General features: G+C 43.0%; 1 pseudogene; it reads left to right on the forward strand.

Annotated features, from left to right (window-relative positions):
* LOC139155454 (protein mono-ADP-ribosyltransferase PARP14-like) overlaps window positions 1-14,906 on the forward strand; it is a 49,959-nt pseudogene that overhangs the window by 18,782 nt on the left and 16,271 nt on the right.

Raw genomic sequence — 14,906 nt, forward strand, 5'->3', positions numbered from 1 at the left:
TGGCTTACCTGCAGATGGATTAATTTATAAGGATTTATTTACAAGTTTTTAAATTACTTGTATATACAGTACTTGTGAATTAAGTTCATCTGGAAAGGCGAATCCTCAAATTTTTAACTAAAATTCCATGACAAATTTGGAACAGTTTATCTAGGGTAGCATGTTTTTCATCGTACTTTTGTTAAAAATGTTGAAGGTTGGCTTATCCCCCAATGGGCTGATACCAGAATATATAAATTATGTTGCCTAATTTTTTTTTTAAAAGGTTTGTGTTAATATTTGGCCTTTTAAAACATAATAGTGAAATATTTCTTTATATTTTACAGAAACTTAAAAATATTGTAAGACATTGTCTGGAGAGGACCGAAATGTTGTCGTTAAAGTCTATCTCATTCCCAGCCATTGGGACTGGAGGTTTTAATTTTCCAAATTCTGAGGTGGCTAAATGTATATTTAACGAAATACTAATGTTCAGTAGAAAGAAGAATTTCAAGTCCCTTCAGAAAGTTCATGTTGTTATACATCCAAAAGATAAAGTTAATATAAAGGTAATGTTACTTTTCGTCCAAATAAGAAACTGCCCTTTGTTTTTAAGAATCCTTGAACTTTAATTTTCAAAAAATAATTGTAAGTTTTGAAGTCAATTCTTACAAAAGTAGCAGGTAGACTGTTGGATGGGCATCTGCTTCCCCAGATACAGTATATTCAATGGTGGGCAACATATATTTCGAAGCTACAATGTGATTTGCTTGATTTGGGCTAAATTCATTCATTTACTATTTTAATGCATAACTTGAGACAACAAATAACCAACACACTTTCCTTGTCCCATTTCCCCCCAAAAAACAACCCTGTGAGGTTGGTTGGACTTGGAGAGAGTGATTGGTCCAAAATAAGCAGGTTGGTTTTTCACGGCTAAGTTAGGACTTGAACTCATGACCACCTGGTCTCTAGCCATTACACAAAACTGGTTCTCTCAGGAAACGTAACATTCAAATCCAGCCAAATGTGGCTTATCCCTTTAACCATGTTTAAACATTCTATGAAATAGTGCACATATGACTCTCATCGTATTTGAATGGCAATATCTTCCATTCAATCATCTCTTCTCAAAGATGAGGATTAGTGATGTCTTTCAGGACAGTTAAATCAAGTAGTTTTATCCAGAGTCTCATGGTTTTGGGGGAGTAATAGTATGGGTAGCAATTTTGCCATAATGTTAGTAAATTTTAGAAAAAACAAAATTAAAAGCTTACTGGCTTCCCCCTATTCTGGCAGCCATTATATTTTATTGAAGAAGTTGGATGCGCCTATTTTTAGTAGTGAAACTCATTGTTTCCAGGGGCATTTAATGACACTGTCCATCAGGATCCCCAAATGTGCAAGTTCACTACCCTCAGTGCCCTTATTGAAATGATTCCATAGTGCTATTGTTCCTTCTTTGCATAGTTTTGGAAATATGTGGATAACTTTTCTCCCTCCAGGCATTTACAAAGTTTTTTCGAACTTGGATTGATGATAATCTCAAGGCTGGGCCAAAGAAAGATGAAGAAAGAGCAGGTAATGGGTGGGCTTAATGGGTCAGACTTTTTTCTCCACTTTTTTCTTATCATGAGTTTTAGAACTTTATTAGGTCCAACTCGGATGTAGCATGAGAGATATGTGGACAGGCCTTCCTTTAAATAATATTGGTAATATCTATTAGATGAATGGAAGGACTACATTTACAAAAGAAGTTTTATACCGGGGGTTCCCAACTCCTGGCCAACTACTGGGCCTTGGCCTATTTGGAACTGGACTGTGGGAGTGGGGTGAGTGTTTTTGCTTGCTTGCCACTCATGTGTAATCATTCTACCTCCCCATTGCGCCATTTGGCAATGCCGAAAAAAGGTTGGGAAATCTGTTTTATTTCATTTCACATATGCTAAGCCAAAGCACGTTATATATCTCCCACTTTGTATTGTGATGCCTTAACCACTGGACCAAACTTACGATTCACAAACTAGGCTAGAATAATTTGTTCAACAAATCCTTGATTCTAATGTTTTATCTGAGTTATTTCAGGTGTGGGGTTTTTTTCTCCAAGAAATGTCCACTTCCTCACTGGCAAAGAACTGTTCCATTGTAGCATCTGCAGTTTAAATGGCCCTTTGTTTGATCATGATCATAAATCTTCTAATTTCACCCTTTGGTGGCCATAGAAAAATCAGCAGAGTTCAGTAGCATGTTCAAGGTGCCACGTTTAAGAGTAGCATATCCCAGATGTGCAGGCCTTATTTCCTTTAAATACACAATACGAAATTGAAGGTTTTTTAAAATGGATCTTGAAATAGGTATTTATATCTTTTACAAAGAATAGAAGGATAGTGCTCAGCCCAGGGATTCAATGCTACAACTCAGTCCTAGTGTTTCTTTTCTCAAACACAGGTTCCTTTGGATCCCTTTCTACCTCAGCTTTAGGGAGTAATGAAATGCAGTTTGGATCCATTACCTTCAAGTCAGTGACTGGAGATATTGTCATGGAAAACACAGACGTCATTGTAAATGTGACCAATGAAACCTTTACATCCAAAGCAGGTACTGAATTTCAAATGGACATCTTCTGAATCTCCTAATAAGCTATGTGCTCATTCTTGGCGAGACAAAAGGCTATTTGGATATATAAAAGTCTGTTTGCATGCGTGCGAATGAATAAGAGGCAGAAATGAAGCTACATTAATTTAAATATTTTCTTGTAACCGGAAACAGTATTTCAGAATATTGTGGATCAATTCGATATAGTAATGCAATATCTAACTCAATCCCCACATCAAAAATAATTACGAATTTTCTTACTATGAAATGTTTACAAGCAAGCAAGGGTTGTGTTTTAAGTTCCTTTATGTTCATACATATTCCTCCTTTACAGGTGTCTCCAAGGCAATTTTGGAAGCTGCTGGACCTCAAATTGAAGCAGAATGTGCAAGACTTGGTAAGATGCAACAAGAGGTCCCATTGGGTTAAGTAATGGAGGATTTGGGGAGTTTCAATTGCCAAATATAGTTTGGATGGTATTTTCTAAATTGTTCAATCACAGTTCTGAATACATTTGTCAGTACAATTCTGTAAACTGGCTGCTGCTGCTGTTCTAATAGAGTGTTGTTGAGTCAAGAAAGACAGGATATAATTAAGCAGTAGATAATTATTTCTAAATCTGACAAGCTTAGGAAAGGTAGCAAATAATATGCAGTAATACCTCGTCTTACGAACCTAATTGGTTCCGGAAGGAGGTTCGTAAGGCGAAAAGTTCGTAACACGAAACAATGTTTCCCATAGGAAACAATGTAAAAGCAATTAATGCGTGCAAGGGGGGGGGAATCGCAAAATGGCGCTCCTTTGGGCGCCGTCGCCCAGCTGTCACCTTTTAAAACAGCCGGAGGGCTTCTCGTCGTTCTCCCAAACCTGAACCCAAACTTTTCGGGTTCGGGAGGCCGCCGAGAAGCGCCGCCGCCCAACTGTCACCTTCTGAAACAGCTGGAGGTTCGGCAAAAGTTCGGGTTCGGGTTCAAATTCCGGAGGCCGCCGAGAAGAACCCAGCTGTTTCAGAAGGTTACAGCCAGGCGCCGCCGCCCAGAAGAGTGCCGTTTTTGCGATTGACAGCGGCGTTTTCGGCAGATCTGGAGGCTGAAATGGAGGTGGGGAATCCCAATAGGGAATTCCATGGGCAGAGCTTTGACGTCACGAAGACGTCCTTCCTGGTTGGCCGAAACGTGGCCTCCAGGAAGGACGTCTTTGTGACATCAAAGCTCCGCCCATGGAATTCCCTATTGGGTTTCTCCACCTCCGTTTCAGCCTCCAGATCGGCCAAAAATGCCACTGCCGATTGCAAAAATGGCGCTCCTCCAGGTACTGCCACCCGGCTGTAACCTTCTGAAACAGCCGGGCGCTTCTCAGTGGCCTCCGGAACCCGAACCCGAACTTTTGCCAAACTTTGCCGAAGCCCCCCGGCTGTTTCAGAAGGTGACAGCCAGGTGGCGCCGCTTCTCGGCAGCCTCCCGAACCCGAAAAGTTTGGGTTCGGGTTCGGGAGAACGCCAAGAAGCCCCCCGGCTTTTTAAAAAGGTGACAGCCAGGCGGCGGCGCCCAGCGGAGTGCCATTTTGTGATCTGTGGTGGGTTCGCAAGCCGGAAAAAGTTCGTAAGAAGAGCCAAAAAATTTCCAAACCCCAGGTTCGTATCTCGAGATGTTCGTATCTCGAGGGGTTCGTATCACGAGGTACCAGTGTACTAGCTAGAAAGTTAATGTAAAGTAAATGTGGTCTTGCCACGGTCAATAAATCTAGAGACGACTGAGGAACACTCAAGAAATATTTCTAGACTGCATCGTAACCTCTTTTAAGGGTTGCAGCTTCATCTCAATTAGTCTTAACCTCAACCCCAAAGTCTGGTTTTCTAGCAATATCTCTTGTTTGGATTTAGTTCTTTCTTTCCGATCATCCCATTATTGGAAATAGGTTAAATTTAAGAGGATCCGATGGTTCCTTAGAATTAGATGATAAGGAAGGGAATGTTGGTGTCAGAATAAACATTCTGATGGCAACATTTCTAAAATGCCAGATACCTTCCTGCAGCTTCTGAAGGTAACTTCCCACCAGAACGCCAGAATATTTATGAAGAGGGAGGAGCAGATTTTGGAAAGAGTGAGAAACTACTTCTCTAGCTGGCACTTCTGATGTATCACAGTCTTTAACGTTCACTGTGAAAAAGGTTTTAAGATTTTAAGATTTAATTGGATTTGTATGCCACCCTTCTTCGAGGACTTGGGGCAGCTCTCAGCATGTACAAAAAACAGAAAACAGCAATCCAATTAATAATACATTAAAACAATCTTTAAAATCTTAATTAAAAAACTATCTACCATTCATTCGACAATCATACTAAAAACATTGGTCGGGGGCAATGTTCCCTCTAATTTTTTTTCGGTGTGGGCGGAAAAGTATAGTGTCTGACCGACAGTCCCTTTGGGACTGGATGGCATGCATGAATGCATGCATGCATGCATAAATAAAGAAAAAAAAATTCCCTTCTTTTTTATTAAAGAAATTAATAATAAAACAAAACCAAAATCTATTTTATTACTATCTTCTCCTCTTTTTCCATCCCTGTCTCTTCCCCCCTTGTGTGTGTGTCTGTGTGTGTGAACTCTTGAACCATTTCTAATAACAGGTGAGCTATTGGAAATGGTTCAAGAGTTCACACACACACACACACACACACACACACACACACACACAAATGGCTGGGGTTTTTTTCTCTGTTATTATTTGGGTGCTTTTTACCATATGCTTTAAATCAAGAGTCATTTCTCTCTCTTTCTCTCCCCCCCTCTCTCTTTCTCTCTCTCTCACGTTTTCTTTCTCTCTCTATATTGCTTTCTTTCTCTCTCACTCTTTCTTTTTATCTCTCTTTCTTTCTCTTCTCTCTCTTGCTCTCTCTCTCTCCCCCCCTTTCATCTCTCTCTCTTTCTCTCTTGTTTTCTTTCTCTCTCTCTCTTGTTATCTCTCTCTCCCCCCCTTTTCTCTCTTTCTCTCAGCTGCAGCATTGGGCAGTAGCCATGGGGCGGCGGCAGGGTGATCAGCTGTGAGGCGGAGCTCCGGAACGGAGGCACCGACGGCGAGGGGGCTGTGAGAGCGCTTTCTCCCAGCGCTTTGGGAATGCCTGCCCTGCCTCTACTGCAGCCCCCTTGCTGGAAGTCTGGGACGAAAGCGCTCCCAGCGAAGGGGCTGTGAGAGGGGCAGGGCGGGCATTCCCGAAGTGCACAGAGAAAGCCCTCTCTCACAGCCCCCTGGCTGGGAGCGCTTTCGTCCCGAGAAGCCGCCGCCGCCGTGGGAGATGTCGCGGCCCAAGGCAGGAGGCGGCGGAGAAGGAGAGGGGCGGATCAGGTGGGTGGGGGGCAGGGCCGAGAGGCCAGGGGCGCGAGGGTGCCGGAGGCACCGTGGGGAGGCAGGGGCGGCCGTGGCTTCCTTCCCTTCTACTGCCGGCACTTCCACGCCCCCCCCCCACGGGCTGGCAGGGGTATGGGGAGTGCGTGCCCGTGGAAAAGGGCGCACGGGGGGTATTTGGGGGGGCGCGCACAGCTTACGGGGAACACTGGTCGGGGGTGGGGTGGGGAATCTAAAAACCCCAGACCAAGTTTTCCTTATTTTCTCTGCATGTGCCAAATGACTTGTAAGAGGGCTATGTTTCTATAATTTGACTTTAAAAAGAACACCCAATTTTTCAGGCAGGCATTGTGCCAAATATATCTGTGCAGTAGGCAACAAAGGGTGAGCAGTTGTCAGACAGAATGCATAGTTGATGCTCTCCCATAAGAAATGTATTTGTAGATACTGTACCTCCAATACCTGTAGTACACTGTATGCCAAAGACAGCTAATGGAGAAGTTATCATTTTCATTTTTACAGCCTCACAGCCTCACAATGGATTTGTAACCACCCAGAATGGCAAACTAACCTGTAAAAAAATTATCCACCTGGCTCCTTACTCCAGCATCAAAACTAGGGTCACCAAAGTGCTTCAGGAATGTGAAGCCAAACGGTATGCCTCGGTAGCCTTCCCTGTAATTGGAACAGGTTTGTATTTTTCCCCCAGATAATCATTTGTGCTTTTCTAGAATAAAGTTTTCATTAACGAGGAATATGTGTCCTGAATCCTAGTGATAGTACTGTATAACTCATTGTTTGAAAATGTGAACTGTTGCAATGGATTTGCTACACTAAGCTAGCATATGGCCAAGTTCCAGTATTCTGCTATGTGTGAACATGGCAAAGGAGATGAAATTCTCCTATATTCCATTCACAAAACAAAGTAGGATTTTTCCATTTCTCTTTCATGACTTCTGTTCATTTGCAGACATCGGCCCCCAGTGTGTTAGGGAATAACAGAGTTATAGACTATGCTTAGAAGTAGAAATAATAGCTTAAAACAATGCAATGGCAAGCTCTTCCTCCATTGTTCTTAAGAAAACTTCATGAAGATGTCCATGAAATCAGTGGTAAGCAGCAAGTAAAATCTCATGTGAAGACACTCTTACACATGAGATTTTGGCAATTTTCAGGAGTGTTTTGCTTCTGCGCATGTGCGGAAGCAAAGAAATAGATGAAAATTGCCAAAATCTCACGTGTGTGAGCATCCTCATGTGAGATTTCACTTCTCTGTGCATGCACAGAAGCCAAATCTCACACCGGGGGTACACACCCACCCACCCACACTGCCAGGAGTGTACCGGTAGTGCTGGTAGTGGGCAGCCCTTAGTGAGCAAATCATAGGCAAACTGAGGGGGCAAGAGGACAAAATGATGATGATACATCATGATAAGGGATGACTTGCATTAGATATGTCGTAACCTCATGAAGTGTGTTGTCAACATTTCATGTCATTACATATTAATTTGTTATTTATTATTTGTTTATTTTGTCATACAAATATAGCATTGTAGTATGTTTAACATAATATAAGTATAAAGTAGCAATAGAAAATGCAAAAAGACATTAGGACAGGGACGGTAGGCACGAAGGTGCACTTATACACGCCCCTTACATACCTCTTAGAAAAAGGGAAAGGTCTATTGTAGATAATGTAAGGTTGAAGGTTTTGCATATCATAGCCTTATTTGAGAAGTTTAATTGTTAAAAATCAGGGTCCGTGTGGACAGCCCAGTATTACAGTTGCACAAATCCTGTACTGTAATTCATGAAACATGGTAAAACTAACATGGTAAACACGTGTCCAAGCAAAGAAGTCCTCGGAGAAGAAAAAAGTCTTACAGATTTTGCATGCAGAATTTGTAAAGGTGTCTGCTGTCCTTGGAGATTATGTTAGAATAACCCAAAAATCTGTGCAGTGATGTTGCAATCTGATCTTCACTGCTTGCAAATGTTTGTGCAATATCGTAGTGGATTTATAAAAGGGATGGATTGGGTATTGCAATCTAGATTTCAACATTTTCCCCAAGTAGATACCCATTGCCCCCCTTATTTTGAATCCAACATACTGCATGATTGTATGTTGCATTGAGGTCCCTAGCCTCTCATCCTGAAAACCATAAAAACTGAGTTCTTAACTACAAAATAATTGCCCATTCCTGTAGAAATATATAGGGGGGCTTTTTTTTCCTTACATGTTTTTTTATTTTATTTTTATATTATTTATAAATATGTCAACATCAATATGAATAGTATGACATCTGTAGTATCATTCATTTTGATACAAATGATACCAATATCAGTTATATTGGTTAAGCTTATATACTAGTATTAATATATAGTTTATAAGATTTGTATGCCGCCCCTCTCCAAAGACTCGGGGCGGCTCACAGCATAGCAGTAATACAATACAGTGGAACCCCGACTTACTAAATTAATTGGTTCCGGAAGGAGGCTTGCACGTCGAAAAGCTCGTATGTCGAAACATTGTTTCCCATAGGAAACAATGTAAAAGCGATTAATGCGTGCAAGCCCGAGGGCTGAGGGGAAAAGACGTCGGCTGAAGCGGGGAAGTTCGCCAGGAGTCAGCAAAGAAGCCGCGCGCGTGTTTTAAAAGATCGGAGCCGGCATGGGGAGGCTTTCAATCAGCCCCCGAGCCCCCAACCCGGACTCGGGGGTTGATTGAAAGCCTCCCCATGCCAGCTCCGATGTTTTAAAACACACGTGCGGCTTCTTCGCTGACTCCTAAAGCGGGGAAGTTCGCCAGGAGTCAGCAAAGAAGCCGCGTGTGTGTTTTAAAAGATCGGAGCCGGCATGGGGAGGCTTTCAATCAGCCCCCGAGCCCCCAACCCGGACTCGGGGGTTGATTGAAAGCCTCCCCATGCCGGCTCCGATCTTTTAAAACACACGCGCGGCTTCTTTGCTGACTCCTGGCGAACTTCCCCGCTTTAGGAGTCAGCGGAAAAGCCGCGCGTGTGTTCTAAAAGATCGGAGCCAGCCTGGGGAAGCTTTCCATGCTGGCTCCGATCTTTCAAAACCGGCGCGTGGCTTCTTTGCTGCTCCTAAAGCGGGGACGGCCCCCCCCCCCACCCCCAAGCAGAAGCCAAGGACCCCCCCACCTCCAAGCAGAAGCCAAGCGAATGCTTACCAAGTGGGATACTACGAGCAGAGAGGAGCCGGGCGCTTCCTTGCCTTCCTTCCTTCGCCGAAAGAGTCAGGGAGGCGTGGCTCGTATCCCGGATGTGAGCTCGGGAGGCGAACGGAAATGACGCTCCCTCCCAAGCTCTTATCTCGAGTTGCTCGCAAGTAGAGCTGCTCGTATGTTGAGGTTCCACTGTACATTACAAATCTAACAATAAAAAATTAGATCCATTTAAAAGACATTAATAACATAATAAAACTCCTAGCTATGCAGTCACACACATTCAACCTAATCTATCATGCAGTAAGGCCAAAAATATAATAAAAAGGAACCAGAAAGGACCCTCCCCTCAAGGAGGCATTGACAATCTCCTGGACCCAGCTCTGAGTCACCTCTCTGCTGGCTGAAACCAGCCAAGAGGGACATGGATCCAGCAAACAGGTGACAGAACTCACAGCTCCAATGGCCTTGTCCACTTCACCAGGTCAAACGCCACCCAGAGAGATGGACAAGGATGGGCCCCAGTCACTCAACTGACTCGTCAGTTGACACTGCTATCCAATTGGAGTCGAGGTCTGTCCGGATCTGAGCGACTTTATCAGTGAAAAACGAGTTAAAATCCTCGGCATTGCTCTGTAAGGGTTCCCCAGGCCCCCTCCCTAATTAAGAAGGGAGCGGGTCACCCTAAACAGAGCAGCTGGGCGGGATTCTGCTGATGCGATCAAGGTGGCAGAGTACGCAAATCTTGCCGCCTTGAGTGCCACTTTGTAAGTCTTAATATGAGTTCTTACAAGTGCTCGGTCAGATTCGGATTTACTCTTCCTCCACCGCTTCTCTAGATGTCTCTTCTGGTGTTTCAACACCTGGAGCTCCTCGTTGAACCATGGAGCTCTATGGGGTCTAGTGTCACAGAGAGGTCGCAACGGCGCAATTCAGTAAAGAGCCTCCGTCGCAGCCCTGTTCCAGGCCACAGCAAGAGACTCCGCCGAGCTGTGTATGAGTGAATCTGGTAAAACCCCAAGCGCCCTCTGAAAGCCTTATGGATCCATCAGGCATCTGGGGCGGAACCACCTACTTGGTTCCGCCTCCCTGTGGGGGAGGATTAGAGCCATGAAGTCAAGCCGCAGCAGAAAATGGTCTGACCATGACAAAGGCAACACTTCTAAGCCCATTAATCTCAGACCATTACTCAACTGCTCTGAGAGAAATATCATGTCGGGTGTGTGCCCCCCTCGTGAGTCAGACCTTGAACTACTTGGGTCAGGTCCATGGCTGTCATGGTGGCTATGAACTCCTGCGCTAGCCCAGAGGATTTGCCGAGCGACAGCAGGTTCAAGTTCCCCAGGACAATAAGTCTGGGGGACTCCACCGCCAGCCCGGCTACCTCCTCAAGCAGCACAGGCAGGGCCGTTGACATGCAGCTGGGAGGCAGTACGTGAGCAACAAGCCCACCTGAACCCTTAGGTCCAACTTCACAAGGAGACACTCACAACCCACAATCTCAGGAGCAGAGAGCCTGCGCAGGCTAATAGTCTCCTTGGCTATAATAGCCACTCCTCCCCCCCTTCCCTGGGGTCCTGGCTGATGCTGCACCTGAAACCCAGCTGGGCATATCTCAGAGAGGGGAACTCCCCCCTCTGGGCCCAGCCAGATGTCAGTCACACATACCAGGTCGGCCTCCTCCTCCAGAATCAAGTCCCGGATGAGGAGAGCCTTGTTAACTACCGACCTGGCATTGAGCATCAGCAGCAGCCTGAGTCCAGGGGCCGGATTACACTCATCACCAATTAATATTTGTATTAAAATATAAACCATTATTTAATTATTCACTATTTCAATGTATCATTCTAATGCCAGTTACAACATTGTTCAAGGATGCATAATAATACTATCTTTCAAACTTTATTCTTTCCATTTAATTCTTTAATTTGTTCTATTTAATCCGGCCATCCTTACTAATCCTAGTATAGTACACATATGGTATTAAAATCTAACACCCTTACCCCATCCTGACAACAATCACCATATTATTTAAACTTACATATTAAATCCATCTTTCAACCGCTAATTTTCCATCTGTTTATTACTTTTAGAATACAGTGATCCCTCGTTTTTTGCGGGGGATGCGTTCCAAACGAATTTCCGTGAAGTAGAAGAAATGTATGCATTTAACGAGTATTTGGAGTTTTAAAATCCACCCTTTGCATTTAACAGTCATTCTATGATGTTTCCCAGCTGGAACTACATGTGATATCCTACCAGTTTCTTTAATAGAGTACAGTAGTACTGTAGAAGAATTTTATGGATTTTTAATGGATTTAAATTTTTTAATGGATTTAATGGATTTAAACCCCCTTTGAAAACCCGTGAAGTAGCGAATCCGCCAAAGATGAACCGTGAAGTAGTGAGGGATTACTGTATGTGTATCTTTATTTCTACTTCTGTTCTAACTTTTAATCAGGCCCCAATTATATTAAAGAAAGGAGGAAAAAAATAAAAATATTTCCTTTCTATCCATCATCTCTTGTCCATTTTATTATTTCAGTTTGTACTTCTTTTTTGATATACCTCCCATACTTCTCTCTTCGATCTTTGTCTCTATCTACCTCTGCATCTTTACTGTTACTCAAAGTATTCCTCCCATCTCTGTTGTATTGTGCTGCCAAGCTTCCAGGGTTTCTGCCCAAACCCCTATCTCTTTTTCAATGCTATCTTTCTATTCCATTTTTGAATATCTTAAAATACTTTCTCTGATTTGTTTCCTTAATCATTATAGTCTTTATTAACTTCTCCATAGAGGGTGGAGCTAGCATCTAGCCATGGGGCATCCTCCTCCATCTAATAGGACTGAGTGTTTTAAGGTTGATTATTCCTGTCTGTGTGCCAGGAACCCTAGCTTCACTTAGTCCTCAGACAAAGACAAACATGTGGTGGTTTGCTCCCCCTCTATTGAGAATTTGCTATTTTTTTCTACTCGCTGATTCTATCCACCTCTTTTCTATGAACTGTGAGTTGTCTACTGATTCCTCTCCACTGGGATCGCTGTTCTCCCTAACTGTTTAGAGGCTGTTTTAAACTGGATAAGCCGATTGCCTCTTTGACCTGTAGGCAGCCCTAATTTTGCCTGATGGACTGTTTTAGCTTTCTGTGCTGTCGCCTGAGTCAATCTCTCTGATTATCAGCTGATGGAAAATTACAGGTTTTTCCTTATAGAAGGGAGCCTGGTGCTCTCGAGCATAGGCTAGAAGAGTGGCTGGAAAGGTTTAATCAGACTGGGAGCCTGATTAAAAGTTAGAACAGCACACACATGCTGTATGTGTGGCAGCTAGCATTCCAAGTCTGGAGTAAGGAGGAAATCCAACTTTTGCAGCTGCGGTCCTGATCGAACTGCTTAGCCACCAGAGTTTATCTTACAAGCTAAAATTGGCTGGGGGTGCAGGCAAATATTTGTTATATTGTTGGAGCTGTGTTCACCTTTGGACTGAGCATTTGGGTGCCATTTTGAGGACCATTGAGGTCGTGGATGCCATTTTAGGAGCTACTAAGGTTGCGGGCACCATTTTGAAAGCCCTCATCGTAACGAGTTGCTGCCATATGACACCAGGAGCCATTTCAGGATGACAGTGCTATCTGTTTACTCCCTTGCCTATTGTGCCTGAATTTTGGGGGGTCAGCTTGGCTTTGGATCAGGATTTTTTCTTCGCCTGGCGTGGCTAGTGCTGGCTACTGAATGGTTTTACAGAGGAGCATATTTTGCCAGGCACCATTTTGAGAGCTCCCATGATAGGCTAATAGGGAGAGGGCCCTATTCTCACTGTTTACTTTGCCCCATCATTGCCGATGGCAATTTACCGGTCTACAGAGCAGTTTGGAGCCCATCAAGGCATTAAGCACTACGATAGCTTAAGGCTCTTATGCCTTTGCCATGACTTTGAATTAAATTTGGCACTTCCTTTTGATTCACGTTAGCTAAAATGATCATTAAAAAGCTAAAATGATAGCTTTTTGAACCAGGTTTATAGCCCACAAACCTGAGCGTTCTAGCCTATGGCTGTCACTTTCTTCTAATTGCCATTGGAATATGCACCCACACAATACTTCCAAAAACTCTTAAATATGCCAGAGATGGTTTCCTCCCATATAGCACTGCACATGGAGTACCATTAATGGCTGAACTCCACCACCTATTAATTAAATAATTAGCAGTCAATATGGCTTCACCCCAATATGACCCGCTCATTTGGTGTTTTTCTCTGCAATCAAACATGCCTTTAATGGTTCCAAACGCAAGTCCTGCTCTTGTTTGCATTCAAAATATATTCAAAAACATATTAATCATAATTAGTACTATTTATTTTCCCATATTAATCCTCCTTTGATAATCATAGCTTTATTATATCCCTTTTCTCTTTCCCCCATTTTTCTTTACCATTATAATTCACATAATAATCTTATAATTTAGTTAATAAGTTCAAAATTATCTCTACCAATCCAATTAAGAACCTTATACAGTTATAAATTTATCATTGTCTAAGTCTTCTTCTACCTGCTCCTTCTCCTTTCAATATTACAAATATAAGCTATCTCACATTTCAATTAGTAGTTCAATTAATAATCAAATGACCATTTATCAGCCTTGTAAATTTGTAGCTTTATCATTGTCCAAATCTTCTCTTATCTGCTCCTTCTTATTTCACTTCTTTTATTTTCTTGCTTTTATTTTTATTATTATTTTAAAATGTTTAGTCTCCTTTCTCAATTCAATTTCTGTGCTGCAGATGAAATCTGTAATATCCACATGTTTCTGCAGTTCTATAAAATAATTCTTGCAGAACAATAGAAATTTTCCTGCAGACACAATAATGTCCCAAGTTTCATCAAGGCTCTTTAATGCTAATAACTCCTTCTGGGACTTGGGAAAATTCATTCTGAATTTGTTGCAGATAATTAATTTCCAGAAGCACACACAAATGACTGATTCAGCTGGATTCATTCATTTATTTATGAACATAGAAATATATTGCTCAAAAAAATAAAGGGAACACTCAAATAGTACATCCTAGATCTGAATGAATGAAATATTCTCATTGAATATTTCATTTGCACGACTATTCCATTTGCACAACAGCATGTGAAATTGATTGTCAATCTTGTTGCTTCCTAAGTGGACAGTTTGATTTCACAGAAGTTTGATTTACTTGGAGTTATATTCTGTTGTTTAAGTGTTCCCTTTATTTTCTTGAGCAGTGTTTGTGGTGTGTGTGTGTGTGTGTATATATATATTTGTTTTCGTATGTATATATATATATATATACGAAAACAAATATATATATATATATCTCTACGAAAACAAATATATATATATATATACAGTGATCCCCCGGTTATTGCGTCCCCGACCATTGCGAACAGGGTAATTCGCGATTTTTCAACCCGGAAGTCAAAACACCATCTACGCATGCGTGCCCTTTTTTCTATGGGCACGCATGCGTAGATGGCACCCGGCAGATCAGCTGCTGGGCGGCTTCCCTGGGTCTTCCCCCTCTTGCTGGCGGGAGGGCGAGCAGCGGGCATCAGCAAGGAATTTCCCCACCGCCCACGCAAACTCCTCGCTGCCGCCCGCCCTTCGCCCGCCCACACCGTTCATTCTCGCCGCTTTGGAGCTGAGTCCTGAAGCGAATTCGCTTCAGGACTCAGCTCCAAAGCGGCGAGAGCGAGCGCGGACAAGCCGTTCGCTGGTGCTAGCTCTCGCCTGCCTGCCCGCTAGCGAGGAGCCGCCTGCCTGCCCGCTAGCGAGGAGCCG

This window comes from Erythrolamprus reginae, chromosome 1, assembly GCF_031021105.1.
Source record: "Erythrolamprus reginae isolate rEryReg1 chromosome 1, rEryReg1.hap1, whole genome shotgun sequence".
NCBI classification, from domain to species: Eukaryota; Metazoa; Chordata; class Lepidosauria; order Squamata; family Dipsadidae; genus Erythrolamprus; species Erythrolamprus reginae.